The sequence below is a fragment of the Mobula hypostoma genome, assembly GCF_963921235.1.
Source record: "Mobula hypostoma chromosome 13 unlocalized genomic scaffold, sMobHyp1.1 SUPER_13_unloc_2, whole genome shotgun sequence".
NCBI classification, from domain to species: Eukaryota; Metazoa; Chordata; class Chondrichthyes; order Myliobatiformes; family Myliobatidae; genus Mobula; species Mobula hypostoma.
Genome location: NW_026948146.1, coordinates 264358 through 290006, shown reverse-complemented (window position 1 = coordinate 290006; position 25649 = coordinate 264358). Strand labels below are relative to the sequence as shown.

General features: G+C 41.9%; 1 long non-coding RNA gene across 4 annotated transcripts in view; it reads left to right on the top strand.

Moving 5' to 3' along the window:
* Positions 1-3527: 3527 nt before the first annotated feature.
* Positions 3528-25649, top strand: part of LOC134341288 (uncharacterized) — a 31396-nt gene continuing 9274 nt past the window's right edge. For 2 of the 4 annotated variants that reach the window (XR_010016745.1, XR_010016747.1), the window contains exons 1-6: positions 3528-3766; positions 4435-4507; positions 5609-5741; positions 6416-6460; positions 16791-16901; positions 24252-24389. This is a non-coding gene — a long non-coding RNA (uncharacterized LOC134341288). The remainder of the gene's footprint in view (positions 3767-4434; positions 4508-5608; positions 5742-6415; positions 6461-16790; positions 16902-24251; positions 24390-25649) is intronic. The other 2 variants (XR_010016748.1, XR_010016746.1) reach the window with 2 other exon arrangements.

The following is a 25649-nucleotide window of genomic DNA, read 5'->3' as shown; positions in this document are numbered from 1 at the left end:
CCCCAGCAGATGTGGAAGATGTGCGGCAGCACTTGCAGTTGTTGAAGGATGCAGGGATTATTGCGGAGTCCCGAAGCCCCTATGCGTCCCCCATAGTGGTGGCAAGGAAGAAAAATGGGAAGGTACGCATGTGCGTGGACTATAGGACCCTGAACCGCCGCACTGTTCCCGACCAATATACGGTCCCGAGGGTGGAAGATGCCTTGGCCTGTCTGAGTGGTGCACAGTGGTTCAGTGTATTGGATTTGCGGAGTGGGTATTACCAGATTCCGATGAGCGAGACTGATAAGGAGAAGACCGCCTTTATCTGTCCCCTGGGGTTTTTCCAGTTCGAACGAATGCCCCAAGGTATCTCGGGGGCCCCAGCCACCTTCCAGTGACTCATGGAGCGGACAGTGGGGGACATGAACCTGCTAGAGGTATTGGTGTACCTGGACGACCTGATAGTGTTTGGATCTACGTTGGAGGAACATGAGGAGCGGCTGCTGAAGGTGCTGAGTCGGCTGAAGGAGGAAGGGTTAAAACTTTCCCTGGATAAATGCCAGTTCTGTAAGACGTCGGTCAGCTATGTCGGGCACATAATCTCGCGAAATGGAGTGGTCACCGATCCGGGTAAGATAGCCGCAGTCACCACCTGGCCGAGACCTCAGAAGGTGAGCGCCTTACGCTCGTTTTTGGGGTTTTGCGGATATTACCGGCGATTCGTGAAAGGATATGCCAAAATGAGTCATCCATTGAACCAGCTGCTGTGTGGCTAGCCACCTGTGGGGGGAGGAGGAAGGGAGACCGAGGGTCGGAGGTAGGAGGATACTTGAACCCGGGGGAGCCTTTTGGATTGAGGTGGGATGCTCAATGTGAGGAGGCGTTCCAATCTCTAAAAAGGGCGCTGACGCAGGCCCCAGTGTTGGCTTTTGCTGATCCCCGGAAGCCGTATGTTCTACACACTGATGCCAGTCACGACGGTCTGGGGGCTGTTCTGTACCAGGAACAGGGAAACGGATTGAGGCCGGTGGCATTTGTCAGTCGGAGCTTGTCGCCATCTGAGAGAAACTATCCCACTCACAAGCTGGAGTTCTTGGCGTTGAAATGGGCGGTGGTGGAAAAGTTGAGTGACTACCTATACGGGGCCCAGTTTGAGGTGAGAACTGATAACAACCCCCTCACTTATATCCTGACCTTGGCGAAGCTGGACGCTACTGGGCACCGGTGGTTAGCAGCCTTGTCTGCCTATGAGTTCAGCCTGAAGTACCGCCCGGGGAGTCGGAACATCGATGCAGATGCCCTGTCTCGTCGGGTGCACGACGAATCGGGCACGGCCGAGGAGTGGAAGAGTCTTCCTGCCCAGGGAGTAAAGGCCATGTGTCAGGTTGGAAGCGACGCGGAAGTAGGAGCACAGATGGGAACGGATCGGGCAGTAGATCAACTGGGGGCTGACGATGACGCGCTACCCACTGTTTACCGTAATGTGACTGCTCTGAGGAACAGGCAGCTGCCGGAGTTGAGTCCCCAGGAAGTAGAGGCGGCTCAGCGTGATGACCCGAGCATTGGCACTATCTGGTACGCGGTTAGCCAGGGTGATATGGGGCAGGTGGAGAAGGCAAAACATGCCTCCGTTCCCCTACTACTGAAGGAGTGGCCCCGGTTGAAGCTGAAGAACCACGTCCTGTACCGAGTCACGTCGCCTCTGGACCACCCCCGGCGCTGGCAGCTGGTCATGCCTGAGAAGTATCGGAAGGTTGTGCTCCAGGCTCTACATGATGATTCCGGGCACTAAAGGGTAGAGAAGACCTATGGATTAGTCAAGGACCGGTTTTACTGGCCCCGGATGAGGGGGGAGGTGGAAGAATACTGTAAGACCTGTAGCTGTTGCGTCAGGAGGAAGACCCTGCCTGTGCAGGCGGCTCTGTTATCCCACTTGCAGAGTGCGGGACCCATGGACCTGGTGTGTATGGATTTCCTGTCTATTGAGCCGGACACCAGCAATACCGCGAATGTCTTGGTCCTCACGGATCACTACACTAGATATGCGCAGGCTTTTCCTACTAAGGATCAGAAAGCGACTACAGTGGCGAAGGTGTTATGGGAGAAGTACTTTGTTCATTATGGCCTTCCCCGGCGGATCCACAGTGATCAGGGACGGGACTTCGAGAGCAGGCTTATCCATGAATTGCTGGATATGCTTGGGGTTGAAAAGTCCAGAACCACCCCCTATCACCCACAGGGTGATCCTCAACCCGAGAGGTTTAACCGGACCCTGATGGACATGCTCGGCACTTTGGAGATTGGACAGAAGAGTAAGTGGAGTCAGCACATTGCCCATTTGGTTCATTGTTACAATTGTACTCGCAATGATGCTACGGGGTACTCGCCCTACTATCTGATGTTCGGACGGGAAGCGAGGTTGCCCATTGATCTGTGTTTTGGGACTGAAGCGGGGGAAATACCTTCGAAGCCGTGTCTGAAGTACGTGTCCGATATGAGGAGAGAGTTGAAAAGGGCGTACGAGTTGGCTGAGGCGGCAGCCATCAAGCAGAACCAGCGGAATAAAAGGAGGTATGATCAGAAGGTAAAGTTCGTCCAGCTATTGCCGGGAGACCGAGTCCTTATCCGGAATTTAGGACTACCGGGTAAGCACAAGTTGGCGGACCGTTGGGCAGCCACCCCATATGTGGTAGAGAGTCAGATGCCGAATCTCCCGGTTTACCGGGTGAGACCTGAGGGTGGGCAGGGGCCTGTCAAGGTACTCCATCGGAACCAGCTGTTGCCTCTGGGTCGAGAGGTGAAGATGGACCCAGAGCCCGAATGCGAGTTTACTCCTATTACGAGGACTTTGCGAGGGCGCGGGGCGTGGTAAGAGCCCTCTGCGAAGGAGACGGGGCCGGTCCCCACCTCAAGAAGGGATACGTCATTGGAAGATGATGATTCGGATGTGCGGTACCTGCTTCCGTTCGCTGATACCCCGGTGCCGGGAGAAGAGACTCTTGGCCCTTCCATCACTGAGTCAGGGGAACCGAGGGAGGGTGTTGCAGAGCCGCCTGCATTACAGCCGGCATTGGGGGAGGAGAGGGTGGAGGCAGAACCCGAGCCAGTGGGCTCACCGGGGCAGAGGGATCCTGGTGAAGGGGAAGGTCCGTCAGATCGGCTCAAGGGGTCAACTGGGGTGTCTGAACAGGGAGAGTCAGCAGAGGAAGTACAGAGGCCTCAGAGGAGTAGGCATCCCCCAGGAAGACTCACTTATATAGCGCTGGGAGAGCAGGGTGTGATCTCTACTGCCCTGCAAAGTTATGTCACTGCTTTATGCACTTGGGTTGGGTTTTGTGTTTTACAAGGAGTACTGGTGAACTCTGTTAACGTCATGAGGGCATGACTTTTTGAGGTGGGGGGAGAGTGTACGGGGTCTTTCTTTTGTTACATTTAAAATGGTGATTTTGTTATGTTAATCTGGGGAATGCGGCTTTGTTGTGTTTAACGCTGCAGAGAGTTTGCGCTAACAGTTTGTTTTACTTTAAATGAGATAACCAGGTTCTATTAGCCAATGGGTGGTTATGTATCGTTTTGTTTTCGGATGCCATGCTGTATGACATGACTGTGGACTGGGTTTTGGCGGGAAGTCGGAGGGGAGACGAGGAGGACGGCGGACGTGCGGAGAGGCTCCGGTCGATCACTCAGGGTGGTCCCGAGCCGTGAGTCGACGGAATTCGGGTGGTCGTCTGACGTCGAATTGAGCTCCAACGGTAGCGCGCGAAGAACTTGGACTTTGATAAGTGTTGGCGCCTTTTTTTTCCCATTACTTTCCTCTCTGTATCAAATACATATTAATGTCATAGAATTAGTAATATCTATAAAGTGTATTTGTTAAAATTTACTGGGTGTGCTGGCTGATGATTGATGTTTGTGATTGATTCGGGCAGCGACTGACCCTGAGGGGAGTGTTGATGCAGGTGCTGGGCGGGATTTCCCCTAGACATACACGAGCCAATATAACGGAACGTTACAATACGGTGAAATATGTTGTTTGTGTCAATGATAAGTACAGTGCGAAGACTCTGCTGGGGACAGCGTACAAGAGTCTCCATGCGTCCAGCACCAACATGGCAGTCCCACATTGTATTAACCATAATCTGTATGATTTTGAAATGTGGGAGGAAATGGGAGCACTCGGAGGAAACACACACAGTCATGGGGAGAATGTACAAACTCCTACAGACAGCAGTGGGAATTGAACCCCATTTCGTGAATGCTGGCACTGTGAAGTGTTGCACTAACTAACAGCTACTGAACGAGATGGGAGGCTGCCCCTAGTCAAAGCATCTGTCAGGCCATGAAGTGTCATAGAGCTCCACAACAGGGAAAAGGGCTCTTTGGCCCACAATCTCCATGCTGACCCATCAAGACTATCCCAGTTCTGAGCATCATATTTGTTGCCTTCAACAGGGGCCCCCATGCTACTTTGGGATGATACTGATTCTGGCTCCAAGAGATGTGGTGTGAGACAGATGTGGTTCAGGTGAGAATGCAAAAGCACAAACTTGGTTTTAGATAAGCATTTACTGCACAAGGGACACCTGCCAAAGAGGGAATGTCTGTTGTGCCAAAGAACACTGTTGATATTAGTTCCAGAATGGAGTTGTATACTCAGACTGGATAATGGACTATAGGACATGCATTTCAAATGAGAAAGGGAAAATTCAAATTCAAAGGAGATGTGCAGGGCAAGTTGTTTTTCACACAGAGAGTGGTGACTGCCAGGGATGGTACTGGAGAAAAGTATAATAGAGGTGTTTTGAAAGGCTCTTAGATAGGTACATGAATGTGTATGGAATGGAAAGGTATGGACATTGTGTAGGCAGAAGAGAGTAGGTTAGTTAGGAATTAATTACTATTGTAATTATTTTGTCAAGGCATGATGGGGCAAAGGGCCTTTTTCAGTGCTGTGCTGTTCCATTTTCTGGATAGTTAGCAGGTTGTTGCCTGGACTTGTTCAACCTATCCTCATATTGTCTTCTGAGGATAGGATGAGTGAGCTGAGGCTGTTCTCTTTAGGACGAAGAAGCATGAGAGGTAACTTGATAGAGGTTTACAAGATCATAACTGGCATTGATTGAGTGGATACCCAGAGGCTGTTTCCCAGGGTGGAAAGAGGTAAGAAAGGTTTTTTTTTACAGAGCCTGGTAGATGTGCTGAACCACCTCAGGGATTGAGGTAGAGATAGATAAATTGGGTACTTTGAAGAAACTCTCAAATCATATGGATGATAGAAAAATTGAGTGTTACCGTAGGAGGGAAGGGTAAGATTAATCTTAGAACAGCTTAAGTGGTTTGCACAATATTGTTGGCTGAAAGGCCCATACTGTGCTGTGGTGTTCAGTCTGATTCACTGCAATTTCTTGACCTTCCCGTACATTAATAAATTCCCCTTCTCTCCGTTGCTCACCCCTGCCTTCCTAATTCCCAACTCCCTATGTCTATTTCTCCAGTTCCTCACTCTCGACTTGCTCGCTCCATCTGAACCCCCACTGGTCTTCCTCTTCACTACCCTGCATCCCACCCTCCCCTTCCCTGACAACATCTCTTTGACTGACACTTCCTCTCTGTTCTCCTCATCAAGGATGAAGATATTAAGCCATGCTGAGGGGTAACCATATGCAGAAGATCAGATCTGGATCATGGATGAAGTCCCACATTTACAAACACCGTGGTAGAATTCCGAAAAGATCCTGATGTTGGCTAGGAATCAATCTGTGAGTATTGACAAGTTTTGGAGGGATGATAGGAGAGGGAGCATGTTTAAAGAAAGTTTACAAATATATTTGTCCAGAGCAACAACTGTGCCTGTGCTTAGTCCCTGATTCCTGATATGGTTCCATGCTGAAGCCAGTGGAGTTTCTACATCAAGGCACCAGTATACATTTTACTTATTTCATTTGGAGAGCAGCGTGGAACAGGCCCTTCTGGCCCATTGAGCCGTGCTGCCCAGCAACCCATCTATTTAACACTAGCTTAATCACAGCACAATTTACAAACACCAACTAACCTCCCAACAAATACATCTTTGGACTGTGGATGGAAACCGGAGCACCCGGAGGAAACCCACGCACTGATGGGGAGAATGTAAAAACTCTTTACAGATGGGTTACCGGTCCAAGCACCCATGTCCCAAGCTGTAATTGTGTTGCACGAACCACTACACCCCTTGACCTTTGATACTGTCTGTGTGGAGTTTGCAGGTTCTCCCTGTCGCCGTAGGGTTTACCCTGGGAGCTTCCACCTATTAATAATTGGTGTATTATTCTCACACATGATGAGATAGAGTGTACAAGTGTGTTTTGCATAAATCACTTTGCACTGAAACGGGCCTTGTTTTTTTGTAATTATATTCTTTCTTCAATACATTGCATATAATTTTATTTTCTAGTGAATGTTGCTGATCTGATGCTATGAGACTGTGCTGCTGTTGCAAGTAAGTTTTTCATTGCCCCTGTTCACACATGTACTTTACATATGACAATAAATACGACTGACAGCTGCACAGATTATTTTAAAATGTAAGTAGATTGAGATGGTACAAGGGAAAAACAATACCAAAATGCGTAATATATACGCAATGGCCATTTTATTAGGCACACCTGTACACCTCATTAATGCAGATAACTGATCGGCCAATCATGTGGCGGCAACTCAATGCATAAAAGCATGCAGACATGGTCAAGAGGTTCGGTTGTTCAGACCAAACATCCGTGTGGGAAAGAAATGTGATTTAGTGAATTTGAATGTTGGTGATGGTTGGTGCCAGATGAGGTGGTATGAGTATCTCAGAAACTGCTGATCTCCTGGATGTTCATGCACAGCAGTCTCTAAACTTTACAGAGAATGATGTGAAAAGCTAAAAACATGCAGTGAGCAGCAGTCCTGTGGGAGGAAATGCCCGTTAATGAGAGAGGTCAGAGAAGAATGGTCGGACTGCTTGAAGGTGACAGGAAGGTGACAGTAACTCAATTAAGCACAAGTTGCAACAGTGGTATGAGAAGAGTATCAGTCATTGGACCACACAGTGAATATTGAGGTGGATAGGCTGCCGTAGTAGAAGACCACGGTTGTCTACTTGGTGACCACTTTATTAGGGTACAGGAACAATTAAAGTGGCAATGGAGTGTATTTGTTACATGTGCATTGAGACACAGTGAAATGTCATTTTGCATCAGTTCAAGTCATGTGGATTATGAGATCTAAAGTACATTTTTATTGCGTGAGAGGACATTTCAAGGGTCTTATAACAGTGGGCTGTAGGTGTGCTTGTATTCTTGAGCTGTTATATCTTCTGCCCAACAGGAACAGGGAGAACAGAGAATGAGCCATGTAGTAGGATTCCCTGGTTATGTTGGTGGCTTTAAAGGCCTTTAGGTTAATTGGCCACTGTCAATAGCCATTAGTGGGTAGGTGAGTGGTGGAATCTAGGGGGAGTTAAGGTGAAACTGTGGAGCATCACAGGCTCATAGCAAAATACTGGAGGAATTTAAAAGGTCAGGCAGCATCTATGGACTAGAATAAACAGTTGACATTTTGGGTCAAGACACTTCATTAGGATGGCATAGGAAGGAAGTGAAAGCCAGAGAAGGAGGTGAGAAGAGAGGGAAGAGTAAAAACCGATAGGTGAGAGGTGAACATGATCGGGGAAAGGTGGGAAGATGTGAGAAGGGGGATAAACTGAGAAGTTTGGTGACATGTGGACGAGATCTCTTCAATGTACCGAATGTACCTGCCTTCACCACCACTGCTGGCAGTGTGTTCCACACACTCATTGTTCTGTATAGTTTTAAAAAGAAACTACCTCTGTCATGCACCCTGTACTTCCTCCAATCACCTTAAAATTGTCCCTTCGCATTAGCCATTTTTGCTCTGAGAAGAAGTCTCTTGCTAGCAACTTGATCAATGCCTCTTATCAACTTGTACACTTCGATTAAGTCTCCTCTCATTCTCCTTCGATCCAAAGAGAACACCCTACTTGCTTAACCTATCCTCATAACATAAGTACACTAGTCCAGATACCATCGTTGTATATTTCTCCTGCACACTCTCTATTGTTTCCATATTCCTCCTATAATGAGGCGATGGTGTGAGCTGCTTCACCATGAGGTGGGAGAGGGCATGAGCTGAAAATAGGTAAACACAGGAGAACTATGGATGTGAGTTGGTTGTATTCCAAACTTGGAAGCAGATCCTATATTATAACAAGGGAGCTTTGATAAAATGGCACTTACATCTTCTCTTGAGACTTTGATCTGGTTTTCCCAGGTCATCAGCATGGACAAAAATCGTCACATTATATTTTGAAATGGATGAGATATTTCTAAATGCCTCACTGGGTACCAATTTCTCCCTTTGTTAATCTGCTGAGTACCCTATCTTTTGTTCTGAGGATACTACTTGTCCTTCTGCAACTGGATGTCCGACTCCCTAACCAGAACACCACAGTCTGTGCGGTTTGGTAACAACGTCTCCACCTCGCTCACAGTCAACACTGGGGCACCTCAGGGATGCGTGCTTAGCCCACTTCTTTACTGTCTGTATAGCTCTGACTGGGTGGCTGGGCACAGCTCAAATGTCATCTGTACGTGTGCTAATGAAACAACCATTGCTGGCAGAATCTCAAGATGGTGACGAAAAGTTGTGCAGGAGTGAGATATACCAGCTGGTTGAGTGATGTCACAGCAACATCCTTGCAATCAAAGTTGGTAAGTCCAAAGAGCTGATTGTGGTCTTCAGAGAGGATAAAATGAGGGAACACTCAGCAATCCTTATGGAGGGATCAGAAGTGGAGAGAAAGTGAACAATTTCAAGTTCCTTGCTGTTAATATCTCTGAGGACCTAACCTGGTCCCAGCATATCAATGCAGCTATAAAGAAGGCAAAACAATGGCTATATTTCAGAAGGGAATTTGAGGAGATTTGGAATGTTACCTGAAACATTTAAATATTTCTGATTGGCTTCATCAGTAATTGGTATGGGGAGTGTCTACTGCACAGGATTGAAGTAAGCTGCAGAGAGTTTTAAAATTAGCCAGCTCCATCATGGGTACTAGCCTTGGTAGTATTCAAGATACCTTCAAGAAGTGGTGCCTTGGAAAGACGGTGTCCATCATTGAGGACCTCCACCACCCAGGAGATGTCCCCTTCTCATGTTACCATCAGACACAAGGTACAGAAACCTGAAGGCACACACTCAGCCATTCAGGAACAGAATATTTCTCTCTGCCATCCAATTTCTGAATGGACATTGAAACTATGAACACTATCTCACTACTTTTTTAATTTCTGTTTTTGCACTACTTGTTTAATTTAACTATTTGGTATACATATTTAAACTTTGTGTAATAAGCAGTTTGCTTTCTATATTATCAATATTGTACTACTACAACAAAGTTAACAAATTTCACGGCATATGCCAGTGATATTAAACCTGATTCTTATTCTGGGTATTGTGAGAATTTTTGGGGCCTCTCCGTAATAAAGGATTTGCTAGCATTGGAGGCTTTGGACAGGCTCCAGAGGAGCATGGGAGTAAACCCAAGAATGAAAGGGTTAACATATCAGAAGTGGCTGATGGCTCTGGGCCTTTACTCACTATACTTCAGAAAAATGAGGGGGATCTCCTTGAAACCTATCAAATCTTGAAAGGCAAGATGGAGTGGTTTGAACAGCATGGTACCTATAGTCGGGGCGTCTACGAGCAAAGGACACAGTCGCAGAATATAAAGACATCCCTTCTGTTCTGAGAAGGGAAAAAATTTCTTTAGCCATAGGGTGGGTAATCTGTGAATGTCATTGCTGCAGACAGCTCTGGAGGCTAAGTCATTGGGTATCTTTAAAGTGGAGGTTGATAAGTGCTTGATTAGTCAGGCATCAAATGTTATTGGGAGAATGCAGGAGAGCTGTGGATGAAAGAGTGAAATAAATGAGCCATGAACGAATGGTGGAACAGGCACAATGAGCCAAATGACCTAATTTTGCTCCTCTGTCTTATGGTCTTTCAGGAGAAAGTGACAGCACTTTAAGTGTTGGATTATGTCAAAGTTGAAGTCAATTTGATTGTCATCTGCACAAGTCATATATGCAGAGGTATAATGAAAAACTTACTTGTAGCAGCGTCGCAGGCACATCACATCAGATAAGCAACATTCACAGGAAAAAAAATTAAAAATAATTTATACACAATTCTTACAAGAAAGAAGAATTTGAACAAAATACGATAAATTTTAGTACAAAGTTGCTAAAGTGGCCTGAGTATTATACCAAGGGTTGTAATGATTTGTTCAAGAACAAAGAGAAAGGGTTGAAGGGAGGTAGCTGTTTGTGAACCTGGTGGTGTGGTACTTCAGGCTTTTGGACCTCCTGCCCAGTGGTCTCAGTGACTTGATGGTGGGATCTTTGATGATGGAATTTGCATTCTTGAGGCAGCACCTCCTGTACTTACTCCTGCAGGTGGGGGAGGGATGTGTTTGTGTTGTCTCGGGCAGGGTCCACTACTCCCTGCAGCTTCTTGCATTCCTTCTCATTTGAATTGTTGTACCAGACTATGATGGTAGGAGTCAGGATAATTTCATTAGTACATCTAGAATATTGTTTGATGACAATCCACACCTCCTTAATCTCCCGATAAAATTAAAGACACTGGGATGCTTTCCTTGTTATTGCATCTATATGCAGGGCTCAGGACAGGTCACAGTGAAGGAGCTAACAGTTCAGATTTGCTAGAAAAGATATGATACTGATAATATACTATTTGTGGTGGCGTGTTGAAGGCTTTCAGGAAAACAAATAATCTTGTTTCTAAATGGTGAAGTTTTGATGACAGGTTGACTATTTTCTTAGTGCATTCACTGGCACATCAGAAAGTTGGAGTATAAGCAGTCCATTCAACCCAATGATCCCAGCTACTACTTGTGCTCCATATGAGCCTTCTTGCATCTTACCTGCATGCCCTCCAATTGATTTCTCCAGCCTCCCAATTCTTCCACGTACAGATTGTTGATCAGAGTCAATAGGGAAATGGCCTGATTCTCCTCCTATGTGTTATGGTATTATGAAGAGGTTTCTAAATGGTTGCATCACTGCCTTGCTATGGATGAGCCACTGCACAGGATTGCAGAGGGTTTTAAATTTAGCCAGCTTTATCGTGGACACCAACCTCCCAAGCGTCGAGGACATCTTCAATGCAGGATGCCTCAGAAAGGCTGCATCTATCATTAAAGATCCCCACCACCCAAGACATGTCTTGTTTCCATTATTACAATCAGCGAGGAGGTGCAGGAGTCTGAAGACTCACACTCAAATTTTTAGGTTTAAAACGATGAACAACACTTCAATATTTTTGCTCTGTTTTGCACTTTATTAATTTATTTTTGTAATCTGTTCTGTGATTGACACCTTGGTTCCAGTGGAACATTGTTTGATTTCTCTGCATACACGTGCACAGTTGAATGACAATAAACTGATACTTCAACTGGATCATTTCAAAACATAATTATATTGAGATAGAATAAATGGAAAAGCAATAACGTAATGTAGAATATGGTTACAGAGCAAACACAGTGCAGGTAGAAAATGAGGTGTAAGGTCACGACAAATTAGATTGTGATGTCAAAATTCATCTTCTATCATACAAGCACCATTCAAGTGTCCTATAAGTTAGCAGAGACTGACAGAAAAAGAGCATTATGGGCGACACCAAGGCGCCAGAAGGTTTCCCAGTGCCCAAAGAATGGTCAGATCTCGCAAAAAAAAGATGAAAGGGTCGAATCCCAGCTCTTAAGGAGTAGATGAAGGTAAAAATAAATCGGGGGTTGTGTGTGTGTGTGTGTGTGTGTGTGAGAGAGAGAGAGAGAGAGAGAGAGATGAGTGAGTGTTTGGGGGATTAAATGACTCAGCACAATTGTTGCATCGAGTTTTTTTAAAATATGAAATTCACGTAGTGGTCTCCCGTATCGCAGGAAGTGGTCACTGAATGTCTGTTCGCGGCCCTCTGCTGTAGCCCAACCACTTCAATGTTTGTCATATTTTGCATTCAGAGATGCTGTTCTACACACCACGGTTATAATGTGTGATCATCTGAGTTACAGTTACCCTTCTGTCAGCTGGAACCAGTCTGGCCATACACATGACTGCTCTCATTTTACAAGGCATTTTTGCCCACAGAACTGCCACTCTGGATGGTTTTTTTTGTTGTTTACCTTTCCATTCTCTAAGCTGTAGGTAATATTATGTACAAAAAGCCCAAGTGATTTGCTGTTTCTGAAATACTCAAACCACCTCATCTGGCATCAACAATCATTCCACGCTTTTGTTCCCAGTTTTGGTCTGAACAACTGAACCTCTTTAACATATCTGCATGCTATTATGAATTGAGTTGCTGGCAAATGATTGGCTGAATAGATATTTACATTAATAAACAGGTATAGAAATGTACCTAATAAAGTGGCCACTGTGTGTACTTTTGAGTATCTTTTGCATTTCTGTAAGGTTTAGGTAGTATTAATAAGGAGAAAGGGGACCCTGACTCAAATACTGACGCTGACTTGCCTGTTCCTGGGGAATGCTGAGTTCATCTTTCTCTACGCATCTCACTCTCGACCTCTTCTCTTTTTACCTCTCTCAAAAAAGTAATCAAGGCCAGCCCTTTAAGGATTAGCTTTATTTATCACATGGACATTAAAGCATTTAGTGAAATGTGTCATTTTGCAACAGCAGACAGCACAGTCCGAGGATGTGCTGGTGGGCAGCCCACAGATGTCACTACACTTCTGGTAACAACCTAGTATTCCCAAAATTCATCGATCTGAACCCATACATCTTTGGAATCCAGGAGGAAACCGGAACACCCAGAGGAAATCCATGCAGTCATAGAAACTCCTGACAGACATGGGTGGGAATCGAGTCCCATTTGCGATCATTGGCATTGCAAAGCGATTGCACTAATGACTACGCAATAGTGATACCCAAGCCATTAACTATAAGAGGGAGTTCTGAACTGTTGCTTGTTTGGAATATGTTTTGATAACCAAGTTCAAATGAGCTTAAGGCATGATTCAATGAGGATGTACCGGTTTCTTCTAGTGTCCTACCTTGTACTCTTCAAGGAATTTCGAAGTGGGGGGACTATTCAAAAATCAGTGTTGGAAAGGGACTTTGCATCCTCGTGCAGGATTCCCTAAAGTTGTGGTCACCAACCTTTTTAAGCCCAAGATCCCCTATCTCGACCTCAGTGAAAGGCAAGATCTACCTACTAAATGGTTTAGAGAAAAAACAGCTCAGATTGTACTTCCAATTTGAGGCCTTTTATTTGGGCGAATTGTATTTGAATTACACAAAATACTTCTGTCAAACTTTCAAATTAATTCAAACAAGAAAACGGTGTAACTAGTATATCAAACAGGCCATAGCTGTCTTTCTTTAAGAATATTACAATACTTCACACCTTTAATTCTAAGTTTCATTATTTAATTTTATTTCAACACGAAAAATAAATGAATAAAAATTGACTGTTGCACTCAGTGTGATGACTGGGGCTGAATATTTTCTGCTAGTTCCCATAAATTTGGTTCATAACTACAGACAGCCAGTCTGAGACAGTCTGTGAGGTGTAGGGTTGCCAACTGTCCTGTATTTCCCCCGTTGAGGTAGAGCGTTCCTATGAAACCTTTCGTGCCGAAATGCTTTACGCCGAAGAAGCAATTACCATTAATTTATATAGAAAAAAATTTGAGCGTTCCCAGACCCAAAAAAATAACCTACCAAATCATACCAAATAACACATTAAACCTAAATTAACACTAATATATAGTAAAAGCAGGAATGATATGATAAATACACAGCCTATATAAAGTAGAAATAATGAAAATTAAGCCAAAACCGATTGGTGGGGTAAAGAAAAGAAATTGGCACGTACGCGCATGCGCACACAGGTGCCCACGCAAGGCTTCATGGTCATGGTAGTCTTTCTCGGGGTAAACACAAATGTCCCAGGATTTGACTGCTACTTTTGTCCATTATTTGGGAGTGAGAAAGTTGGCAACCCTAGTGAGGTGTCTGTCAATAAGTCAGCTCCTGTACTTAGATTTAATAATTTTCATCTGTGAAAATGCAATTTCACATAGATAAGTTGACCCAAAGCAGGCACTGACTTTTAGTGGTATAAAACCAATGCACACACCGCGCGTTGCTCGGCCCCATCAGTAGTAATTGCCACCAGTTTATGAATGGGGATGTCATTTTCACGGACATTTTTTTAAACTCATTGTAAATATCCACACCTCTGGTTCTTTCCTTTAATTGCAAAAGAGTGAGGAAGTCCTCCTTTGTTGTAAAGTCCTGGAAAGCCATTCTGACAAATACAACAAGCTGAGCTGTTTGCATTACATCCAGGGATTCATCAAGCTGTAGTGAAAAATATTCACATCCTCTGACGGTGACTCTGCCCTCCTTGTCACTTGCAGGGCCAAGCAGTATATTATGTAATGCGGTTGTGATGCCGTTTTTGTTTTTAAAGTCATTAAAAACAGTCTCTGCGGTAATGACCATTGCTTCCTTGAATAAATCGCCATCTGTAAAAGGCTTCGTGTTCAGCCAAAAGGTGACTTACACGAAATGATGCTTCAATAGCAGCCTTATTTTGGCAGCATGTTTTGTGAAAAACGATTGCTGGGCCTTCAACCCCGATTTCAGCTCAACTTTCCAGGCACGAATTGCGCTCTTTGGGGGGTAGGTGTCTTTAAATTCCTGGTGGTTGGTGTTGTGGTGCCGCTCCAGATTCCCTCTTTTAGTCAGTGCTTGTGTTTGGTGGCACAACATACATACACACGCTTGTCTTTCACCAAGGTAAATAGAAATTCCTCTTCCCATTCTGGATGGAATTTGTATGTTTTCGCCTTCTTTCGTGGAGCCTCTGCCGCGCTATCAGGATATCATGAGCGAGTGCAGATTGTGTCGCCTCTGATCTGAACCGACATTCACCTAATTAATTAGCTTGTTTATTTCGGCTTTTTTTCTTAAAGATGTGCTGTGTGCAGCCTGACTACCGCTGCACCCCTGCATGCTTCACGGCCCGGAGGTTGGGGACCACTGCCGTATATTGATGTTTGCGACAGTCAGTACTCTTATCTAATCTGATTAGTCACGTTGATGCAACACAGGCTACGCTGAAAACGCGGTGCATGGCGGGGGAAATACACACATGCGCACCAGGCAGGAAGAATGGAACTAAACCCCCGCAACCCAGAAACAATCTCTCTTTACAAACAGCTTTTCAGCGAAAATATTGCTATATTACCATTATCCTAATTAGTATTACTTACTTTTATAATGCTCACATTACAATGGTATTTGTGTATTTATTTTTGATTTTTCTTTGGGATCTACTGGGAAAGTCTGAAAGATCGACCGGTTGGCAACCCCTACCCTAAAGGGTAACTTGCAGATTCAGTCAGTGGTAAGGGAGAGAAATGCAATGTTAGCATTCATTTGAAGAAGACTAGAATATAAAATTGTAGATGTAATGCTGAGGGTATACAAGGCATTGGCAGACTGCAGTTGGAGTATTGTGAGCAGCTTTGGGACCCTTAGCTGAGAAAGGATATACTGATATTGGGAGCATGCAGAGGAGGTTCAGTCGAATAATCGAAAGGATTAACATGAAAAGCATTTGATGGCCCTGGGATGTGCCTTTAAAACACAGATGAGGAGGTATTTCTTTAGCCAGAGGGTGGTGAATCTGTGGAATACATTGCCACCAATGGCTGGTGAGGTCATTGAGTATATTTGAAATAAAGGTTGATAGGTTCTTGACTAGTATGGTTATGAGGAGAAGGCAGGAGAATGGGGTTGAGAAAGATAATAAATCAGACATGATGGAACAACAGAGCATACTCAAGGAATGCTACTATGTATTGAATTGACTTCATTTTCTTGTTTGCTGAGACACTGAGTGTGAACCAGTTGTGTTCGTTTACAATGCAACCATCAAAATGCTTCAAAGCAGAACAGACAAAATGCTGAAGGTACTCAGCAGGTCAGCCATCATCAATGGAAGGGGTTAAGGAGATAATGTTTCGGGCTGAGACCTTTCATCAGGACTGGAAAGGAAGGGTGCAGAAGCTAGAATAAAAGGGTCTGTGTTTCAAAGCCTTTGGGTCACTAGAATATGCAGGTTGTAGAAGGCTGCAGGTCAAATGCTGATAACTGGGGCTAGTACTGATGGCTCAGCATTGAGATGGTGGGCTGAAGGGCCTGTTTCTGTGTTGCATGGCTCTCTGACACTTCATAGCTGACAGATCCTTTAATTACTGGCTGTCTCCGATCAGCAAAAATTACTCAGTTGCCCATTACCACGGGTACGGCACGTTAGATTAGCAGTTTTAGCAGTAACCGACCAGTGTTCAGTTCTGCTGTTCTCCGTAAGAAGTTGGTACATTTTACCCATGACTGTCTGGATTTCCCCCAGATGCTGAGATTTCCTTCCACACTCCAATGATGTACCAGTTGAGATTAGTAAACCACGGATATTCTATGTTGGCCCTCAGTCTGTCCTTGCACTGACACAAAAATGGTGCATTTCACTATATGTTTCAATGTATATGTGAGAAATGAAGGAAGTCTTTTTTTTTCTTGAATAATGTTAAGCTGGCACTATCTCATCTCGTTCCCCCACTGATATCAGTGAAGGGAAAATGCTTGGGGTTGACTATGTACAGTTTGCATCCTCGTTTATGTGACCGAAACAATGAAATTGCTTGTTCACAGAAAGGAGACAAAGTAAACAGTACAGATGTGAATATTTCCAGCAATAAGTCCAACGATGAGTACAAAACATTAGAGTTCAACCAAGAGTTCTGAATCACGGTGAAGACAGATGTAAGTATAAGCTGTACTTCTGCATCTTAGATCTTGAAATTTGGTCAGCCGAGGGCTTTATTCATGGATACTGAGGGTGATTTTATAGAGGTGTGTAATGTTATGGTGGGCACAGATAGGGTGAATGTACTCAGTCTTTTTCTTTCTTTTCTTTTCAAATCTGTTTATTGTATATATAGGAAAAATAACATGAGTACATCGAAGTAACAACACTTACAATGCCTCAAAAAAACCCATCATTTTAAAGATTGAAAACAAAATTTTGTGATAACAAAAAAAACCTACAGAGCAGAAAAGTGAGAGGGAAAAAAAGAGAACCCATTAGGTGTACAACCCCGGAGTCATGCGTCATACAAAAAGCTTCAAAAAATAAACATCAAACCGCCAGCAAGAAAAGAAAATATACTAAAAAAATTTACAATTAGATCGTGGAAAAATTATATCAATTAACTCAAATGATAATAACGAGCAAATGAGCCCCATCTTTTCTCAAAATCAAATAAAGGTTCAAAGGTTCGACTTCTAATTTTCTCCAAACTAAGACATAGCATCACTTGAGAGAACCATTGTGACAAAGTGGGAGCTGATGTATCCTTCCACTTCAACAAAATGGCCCTCCTAGCTATCAATGTAACAAATGCAATAACATGTTGGTCAGACACAGAAATATAATGAATATTTTGAGGAACTATTCCAAAAAGCACAGTTAATTTATTAGGTTGTAGATTAATTCTAAGTGCTTTAGAAATTATTGAGAAAACCGACTTCCAGAACTGTTCCAATATAGAACGACCAAAACATATATTAGTGTAGCTATCTCAGTGTTACATCTATCACAATGACTATCAACAATAGGAAAGATTTTAGAAAGTCTCTCCTTTGTCAAATGATAACGATGTACAATTTTAAATTGAATCAATGAATGGCTAGCACAAATTGAAGAAGAGTTAACCAGCTTCAATATCCGCATCCAATCCTCCGTCATAAAAGTCAAGTTAAGTTCCTTTTCCCAATCCTGTTTAATTTTAGATAAAGGACGCTTATCCCATTGTAATAATAAATTATAAATTCTTCCAGTAGAACCCTTAATCAAAGGATTCATACTCATAATAGTATCTAACAGGTCAGCCTCCAATATGTAAGGGAAATTACTTAAATACTTTTGTAAAAAATATCTAACTTGAAGGTATTGCAGAAAGTGTGAGTATGAAAGAGAATATTTATCAATCAATTGTTCAAAGGACATCAATCTATCTTCTTTAAATAAATCCAAAAAAGAATTAATACCTTTATTTTTCCAAAGTAAAAAAATTGGATCCCTCAAAGAAGGCTTAAAAAAGTAATTTCGGTAAATTAAACTACAAGGTTTAAATTTTTTAAGATTAAAAAAATTGCGGAACTGGAGCCAAATTTGTAAAGAATACTTAATTACAGGATATAGGTTTAAATTAACAACTTTACCTAATTGCATAGGTAAAGGAGCTCCCAATAACGAGGTTAAATAAAACTGTTTTACAACTTTCAGTTCCAGGTCTATCCAAATTGGCCGATCACTCTTATCAACCCAGTATAACCAAAAAAACATATATTGCACATTAACAGCCCAATAATACATTCTAAAATTAGGCAAAGCAAGATCTCCATCCTTCTTCAATTTTTGTAAATGACATTTACTAATTCTTGGTCTTTTATTATTCCAAATAAAAGATAAAATAATAGAATCAATCCGATCAAAAAACTTCCTAGTCAAAAAAACAGGAATATTCTGAAATAAATATAAAAATTTCAGTAAAATCATCATTTTAACTATATGAATATGACCAACAAGTGAAAATGTAAGTAGACTCCATCTATTGAATAAGTACTTCATAGAGTCTACTAAGGGAACAAAATTAGCTTTATAAAGATCCTTATATTATTTAGTAATTATAATACCTAAATATCTAAAAGAGTCTGAAACTTTAAAAGGAGTATTATCATATATAGAGACAGAATCATTTAGAGGAAACAATTCACTTTTACTAAAATTTATTTTATATTCTGAAAAACTTCCAAATTCATTAAATAATTTTAGCAAGGCAGGAATGGGTTCGTCAGGGTTAGATATATAAACCAATAAATCATCAGCATAAAGAGAGACCTTATGCATGGTCTCATTCACAAAGATCCCATGGATATTTTTAGCCTCACGAAGAGCAATAGCAAGGGGTTCTAATATTAAATTAAACAACAAAGGACTTAATGGACAGCCTTGCCTTGTCCCCCGTGAAAGCTGAAAAAAAGCAGACCTACGATTGTTAGTGACAACAGTAGCAATAGGGGCTTTATATATCATTTAAATCCAATTATTAAAAGTAACACCAAAGCCAAATTTCTCTAAAACATCGAATAAATATTTCCATTCGACTCGGTCGAACGCTTTTTCAGCATCCAAAGATACAACACATTGTGGAATTTTAGAAGAGGATGAATATATAATGTTAAATAGTCTTCGAACATTTGAAAAGGAATAGCGACCCTTTATAAAGCCTGTTTGATCCTTACAAATAATTTTACCCAAAATATTCTCCAACCGATTTGCCATTACCTTTGACAAAATCTTAGCGTCAACATTCAGCAATGAAATAGGTCTATATGAAACACAGTCAGTAGGATCTTTATCTTTTTTAAGAATAAAGCAATAGAGGCCTCATAAAAAGTAGAGGGTAAGTCACCTTTCACAAAAGAATCCTTAAATATTTCCAACATATACGGAGAGAACAACTTTTCAAATTTTTTATAAAATTCTACTGGATAGCCATCAAATCCTGGGGACTTACCAGATTGCATTGAAAAAATAGCTTTATGAATTTCGGCTTCAGTAATTTGAGCATCGAGAGTTTTTTGATCCTCAACCGAGATTTTAGGAAAAACAATCTTTCGTAAAAAAGCACTCATTTTAGAGGAATCCAACGGACATTGAGATTTATATAGCTCAGCATAAAAATCTTGAAAAATCTTATTAATTTCTTCATATTCCTGACCTAAGGTACCATCTTTCCTACGAATTTTCATGATTTGCCTTTTGGCTGCAGGCATTTTTAATTGAGATGCAAGCAGTTTATTATTTTTATCTCCAGACATATAAAATTGGCTCTTTAACTTAGGCAAATAACCTTCAATGGGATGAGTTAATAACAGGTTATATTGTGATTGAAGTTCCACCCTTTGTTTAAGTAAATCAGTATTGGAGGAAATTGCATAAATATTATCTAAATCTTTAATTTGTTTTGAAATTCTGCTTTAGTTCGTTTTTTAAGTTTAACTGAATAAGAAATAATCTGACCACGTAAAAATGCTTTAAATGTATCCCATATAACTAATTTAAACATACCCCCTGTATCATTAAAAAGAAAAAAATATTTTATCTGGGTTTCAATGAAAGTGACAAAGTCAGAGTTTTGCAATAATGTTAGAGACATGCGCCAAGGTGGGCGGGCAAGAATGACATCAAATACAAAAGACAAACTCAGAGGCGCATGATCAGATATAGCAATAGCGTCATATTCGCAAGTTTTAACACTAGGCAAGAAGCGGGGATCGATTATAATATAATCGATCCTCGAATATTTTTTATAAACATGTGAGAGGAAAGAATATTCTCTATTATCGGGATGAAGATACCTCCACAAATCAATCAACCCAAAATCAATCTAAGAGGAATTAATAAATGACGCGGATCGATTTGGAAGTTGCTGATTGGTTGAGCTCTTATCAATCATAGGATTTAAACAACAATTAAAATCCCCACCCATTATGAGCATATATTCATTTAAGTCAGGCAGTAAAGCAAATACCTTTTTAAAAAAAGAAGGATCATCTAAGTTAGGACCATACAAACTAACCAAAACAACTTTTCTGTTACAGATTGTTCCTTTAACAATTAAAAGTCTACTATTAGAATCTGATTCAATATCCTCTTGAATAAATATATTAGGTTTAATGAAAATAGACACGCCCTTTGTTTTACTCTGAGAAGTAGAGTGGAATTGCAAACCATTCCATCTAAAAAATCTCTTTTGATCTCCTGCCCTGATAAGTGTCTCTTGAGCAAAAATTATATCAGGTTGGAATTGGTTAATAATTTTAAAAGTCTTCTTTCATTTAATAGGATGATTCCAACCACGTACATTCCAACTTATTATATTAATCCGTTTGAACAGCATACTATAATTTCATTCTACTTTATACATGCACAGAGCACATACCAATACAGGATGATCAAAGATGGCGGTGATGAAGAATACAACCAAATAAAAAACACGCATGCTCCGGAACCACCCAATGGGAAAAAAACTCCTAACTCTGAACCCACCCACCCACACCTGGAAACCCGAAAGAGGCAAGCGATCTATGATAGAATTCAAAGCTGCTGGCTGTTCTGTCTGTGTTTTCTTTCCCTCCCCCCAGTTAGTAAAAAAGTAGAGTGACCTTGTGAAAAAGACAATAAAGTCTCAGCAAAAAAAGGTATTTTCATTCCATCGACTAATAAACAAGAAAGGACCAAAATAATATTATCTCTTAGAGAGAAAAACCAGCGCCATATTTAAGTTTAATATTAATTCCCTAAAAAAGCTTTAAATTCAATTATAAAATGTTATAATAAAACAGAAAAAAAATATAAAAAGCCCCATTAGTAGGAAAAAACTACCAATTAGCTACCAAGTATTAAATTAAAGGAACAAATCGCCTTATCTTCTTCCCTCAGTCATAGAATGTCCAGAGATCATTTGAACAGAGATACTTAAACCATAAATCTTTTCACAGGAAAACCAGTAATATGCAATAAAGAACAACACTCCGTTTTGTTTAATTAGTCTCTCGATGAAATATACAAGTGACCTTCATAAATCTTCTTTTCAAAATGCGAATAATATACAAATAGCCAAACAGTCTTTCAGATGGATCATTCAACAGCAGTGTCAGTGACAGTGGCAGGTAAAGCCTGAACAAAATCCAGTGCAGCTTTTGGATCAAAAAAAGTATGAGGAGGAGAATTAGCAGGGAAAATTTTAATTCTTGTCAGGTACCTCAGAGACGGGAAAAGATTTTTATCATATGCTTGTTTCATTACCAGGGCAAATTTTGATCTTTGTTCCATTATCTCTCTTGGATAATCTTCGTAGAAGTGGAGCTCAGATTCCATAAATCTAAAAACTCTCTGTTTTCTTGCCTGTTGCATTATTTGATCTTTAATTTTAAAGTGATGAAAGCAAACCAGAACAGATCTTGGTTTACTAGAATCCTTCGATTTCGAGATAAACGCCCTGTGTGCCCTTTCTATAGCAGGCGGCTTTGATAGAATGGTAGGAAATAAAGTGTGGAAAAGCTTACCAAAGTAAGCCGTTAGATCTCCATCTTCAGCTCCTTCCTGCAGCCCAACAATTCTTATATTCCTTCGTCGAGACCTAGTTTCCAGGTCTATAATTTTATTTTGATATCTTTCCAAACGAGTTGTAGCTTCAGACAACTTTTGCTTAGTTATCTTCAATTCCTCTTCGTGTGAAATAACTTGAGTTTCCAGGTCTTTAAGTTTTCCCAGAAATGACTTCATTTCATTACTGTTCTTTTCCAGTTGGTCTTTAATTGATCCATTCTGATCCTTAATTGAATTCAGTGTCCGAACGATATCTTCAGCCCACGATGGCATTTCATCAGATCTTTCCTTTTGCACCTTTCCTTTCCCATTACCTTTATCACTGGGTTCAGGTAAATTCTTCCCACTTCTTGTAGACATAGACATATTGATCCCCCTCAAGAATCAACAAGTAAAAATTTTAAATTCAAAGCTTAAACTAGGGGGAAAGAAAGAAAACTAAGAGCAGCAGAAAAATACTACTACTCCATTGGCAGATGGGGCGGTCCTCCTCAGTCTTTCTCCTAGTGTTGGTGAATCAAGAGCTAGAGGGTATGGGTTTAAGGGAGGGAGGAGAGACTTATGATCAGCTTTATGTGTCACAATTTCTCTGAAACATAAGGTGAGATACATCATTTGCATCAGTAATAAACACAGTCCGAGGACTGTGCCGGGGACAGCGTGCAAGAGTGGCCGTGCTTCCAGTACCAACATGGCAGGCCCACATTGTACTAACCATAACCTGTCTGTTTTTGAAATGTAGGAGGAAACTGGAGCACATGGAGGAAGCACACAAAGTCATAGGGAGAACGTCCTCACAGACAGTTGTAAAAGTTGATACCCAATGTAGAGTATTGCACTAACTGATAGCTACTGAACAAGATGAGATGCTGAAGCTAATTAAAACATCTATCAGGCCATGAAGTTTCATAGAACCCTACAGCAGGGAAAAAGGCTCTTTGGCCCACTATCTCCATGCAGACCCATCTATACTCACCTCAATTATCAGCATTTGATTTGTAGCCTTTGACAAGCGCCCCGAAGCTACTTTGGGATGACACTGATTCTGGTTCCAAGAACATTGCTGTAAGACAGATGTGGTTCAGGTGAGATTCCAACAGCACAGACTTGGTGTTAGATAAGCATTTACTGCACGAGGGACACCTGCCAAAGAAAGAGTGTCTTGTGGGCCAAAGAACACTGCTGATAATAGTTCCAGAATGGAGTTGTATACTCAGACTGGATAATGGACTTTAGGACATGCATTTCAAATGAGAAAGAGTAAATTCAAAGGAGATGTGCGGGGCAAGTTGTTTTTCAAACAGAGTGGTGGTTACCAAGGATATTAATAGAGGGAACTATAATAGAGGTGACTTGATAGACGTTTACAAGATCATAACAGACATAGATTGAGTAGATACCCAGAGACTTTTTCCCAGGGCGGAAACGGGGTTAGCAAGTGGAGTAATTTTAAGGTGCTTGGGGAGGTATAAAAGATAAGTAAGGTTTTTTTTTACAGAGATTGGTAGATGCATGTAACCACCCCACAGGTGGAGGTAGAAGCAGATACATTAGGTACTTTTAAGAAACTCTTATATAAGCACGTGGATGAAAAATGGAGTGCAGTGTAGGAGGGAAGGGTTAAATTGATCTTAGAGCAGGTTAACTAATTCACATAATATTGTGGGCCAAAAGGTCCACACTGTGCTCTGGTGTTCTATCTTACTCATTGCCCTTCCCATACCTTAACAAATTTCCCCTGATTTCTGTAGCTCACCCCTATCTTCCTAACTCTCAACCACTTATGCCGGCCTCTCCAGTTCCTCACTCTCTATTTGCACGCCCCATCTGAGCCCCCTCTGGTCTTCTTCCCCTTCACTACACTGCATCCCACTCTCCCCTTACCTTACAATATCTCTGACTGATGTGTCCTCTTTGTTTTCCTCATCATCAAGGCTTTATGCTTGGGGGTAGCCACATGCAGAAGATCAAGTCTAGCTCATGGTTGAAGTCCTACTTTTACAAGCTATGTCGCCTGTTGGACAGTGTGGTACAATCCCAAAAGATCCTGATGTTGGCCAGGAACCAAATCTGTGAGTATTGACAAGTTTTGGAGGGATGGTGGGAGAGGGCGCATGTTTAAAGAAAGTTTACAGAAGTGAAGGGAAGGCAGTGGATATTGTCTACATGGACTTCAGTAAGGCCTTTGACAAGGTCCCGCATGGGAGGTTAGTTAGGAAAATTCAGTCGCTAGGTATACATGGAGAGGTGGTAAATTGGATTAGACATTGGCTCAATGGAAGAAGCCAAAGAGTGGTAGTAGAGAATTGCTTCTCCGAGTGGAGGCCTGTGACTAGTGGTGTGCCACAGGGATCAGTGCTGGGTCCATTGTTATTTGTCATTTATATCAATGATCTGGATGATAATGTGGTAAATTGGATCAGCAGATTTGCTGATGATACAAAGATTGGAGGTGTAGTGGACAGTGAGGAAGGTTTTCAGAGCCTGCAGAGGGACTTGGACCAGCTGGAAAAATGGCAGATGGAGTTTAATACAGACAAGTGTGAGGTATTGCACGTTGGAAGGACAAACCAAGGTAGAACATACAGGGTTAATGGTAAGGCACTGAGGAGTGCAGTAGAACACAGGGATCTGGGAATACAGATACAAAATTCCCTAAAAGTGGTGTCACAGGTAGATAGGGTCGTAAAGAGAGCTTTTGGTACATTGGCCTTTATTAATCAAAGTATTGAGTATAAGAGCTGGAATGTTATGATGAGGTTGTATAAGGCATTGGTGAGGCCGAATCTGGAGTATTGTGTTCAGTTTTGGTCACCAAATTACAGGAAGGATATAAATAAGGTTGAAAGAGTGCAGAGAAGGTTTACAAGGATGTTGCCGGGACTTGAGAAACTCAGTTACAGAGAAAGGTTGAATAGGTTAGGACTTTATTCCCTGGAGCGTAGAAGAATGAGGAGAGATTTGATAGAGGTATATAAAATTATGATGAGTATAGATAGAGTGAATGCAAGCAGGCTTTTTCCACTGAGGCAAGGGGAGAAAAAAACCAGAAGACATGGGTTAAGGGTGAGGGGGGAAAAGTTTAAAGGGAACATTAGTGGGGGCTTCTTCACACACAGAGTGCTGGGAGTATGGAATGAGCTGCCAGACGAGGTGATAAATGCGGGTTCTTTTTTAACATTTAAGAATAAATTGGACAGGTACATGGATGGGAGGTGTATGGAGGGATATGGTCCATGTGCAGGTCAGTGGGACTAGGCAGAAAATGGTTTGGCATAGCCAAGAAGGGCCAAAAGGCCTGTTTCTATGCTGTAGTTTTTCTATGGTTTCTA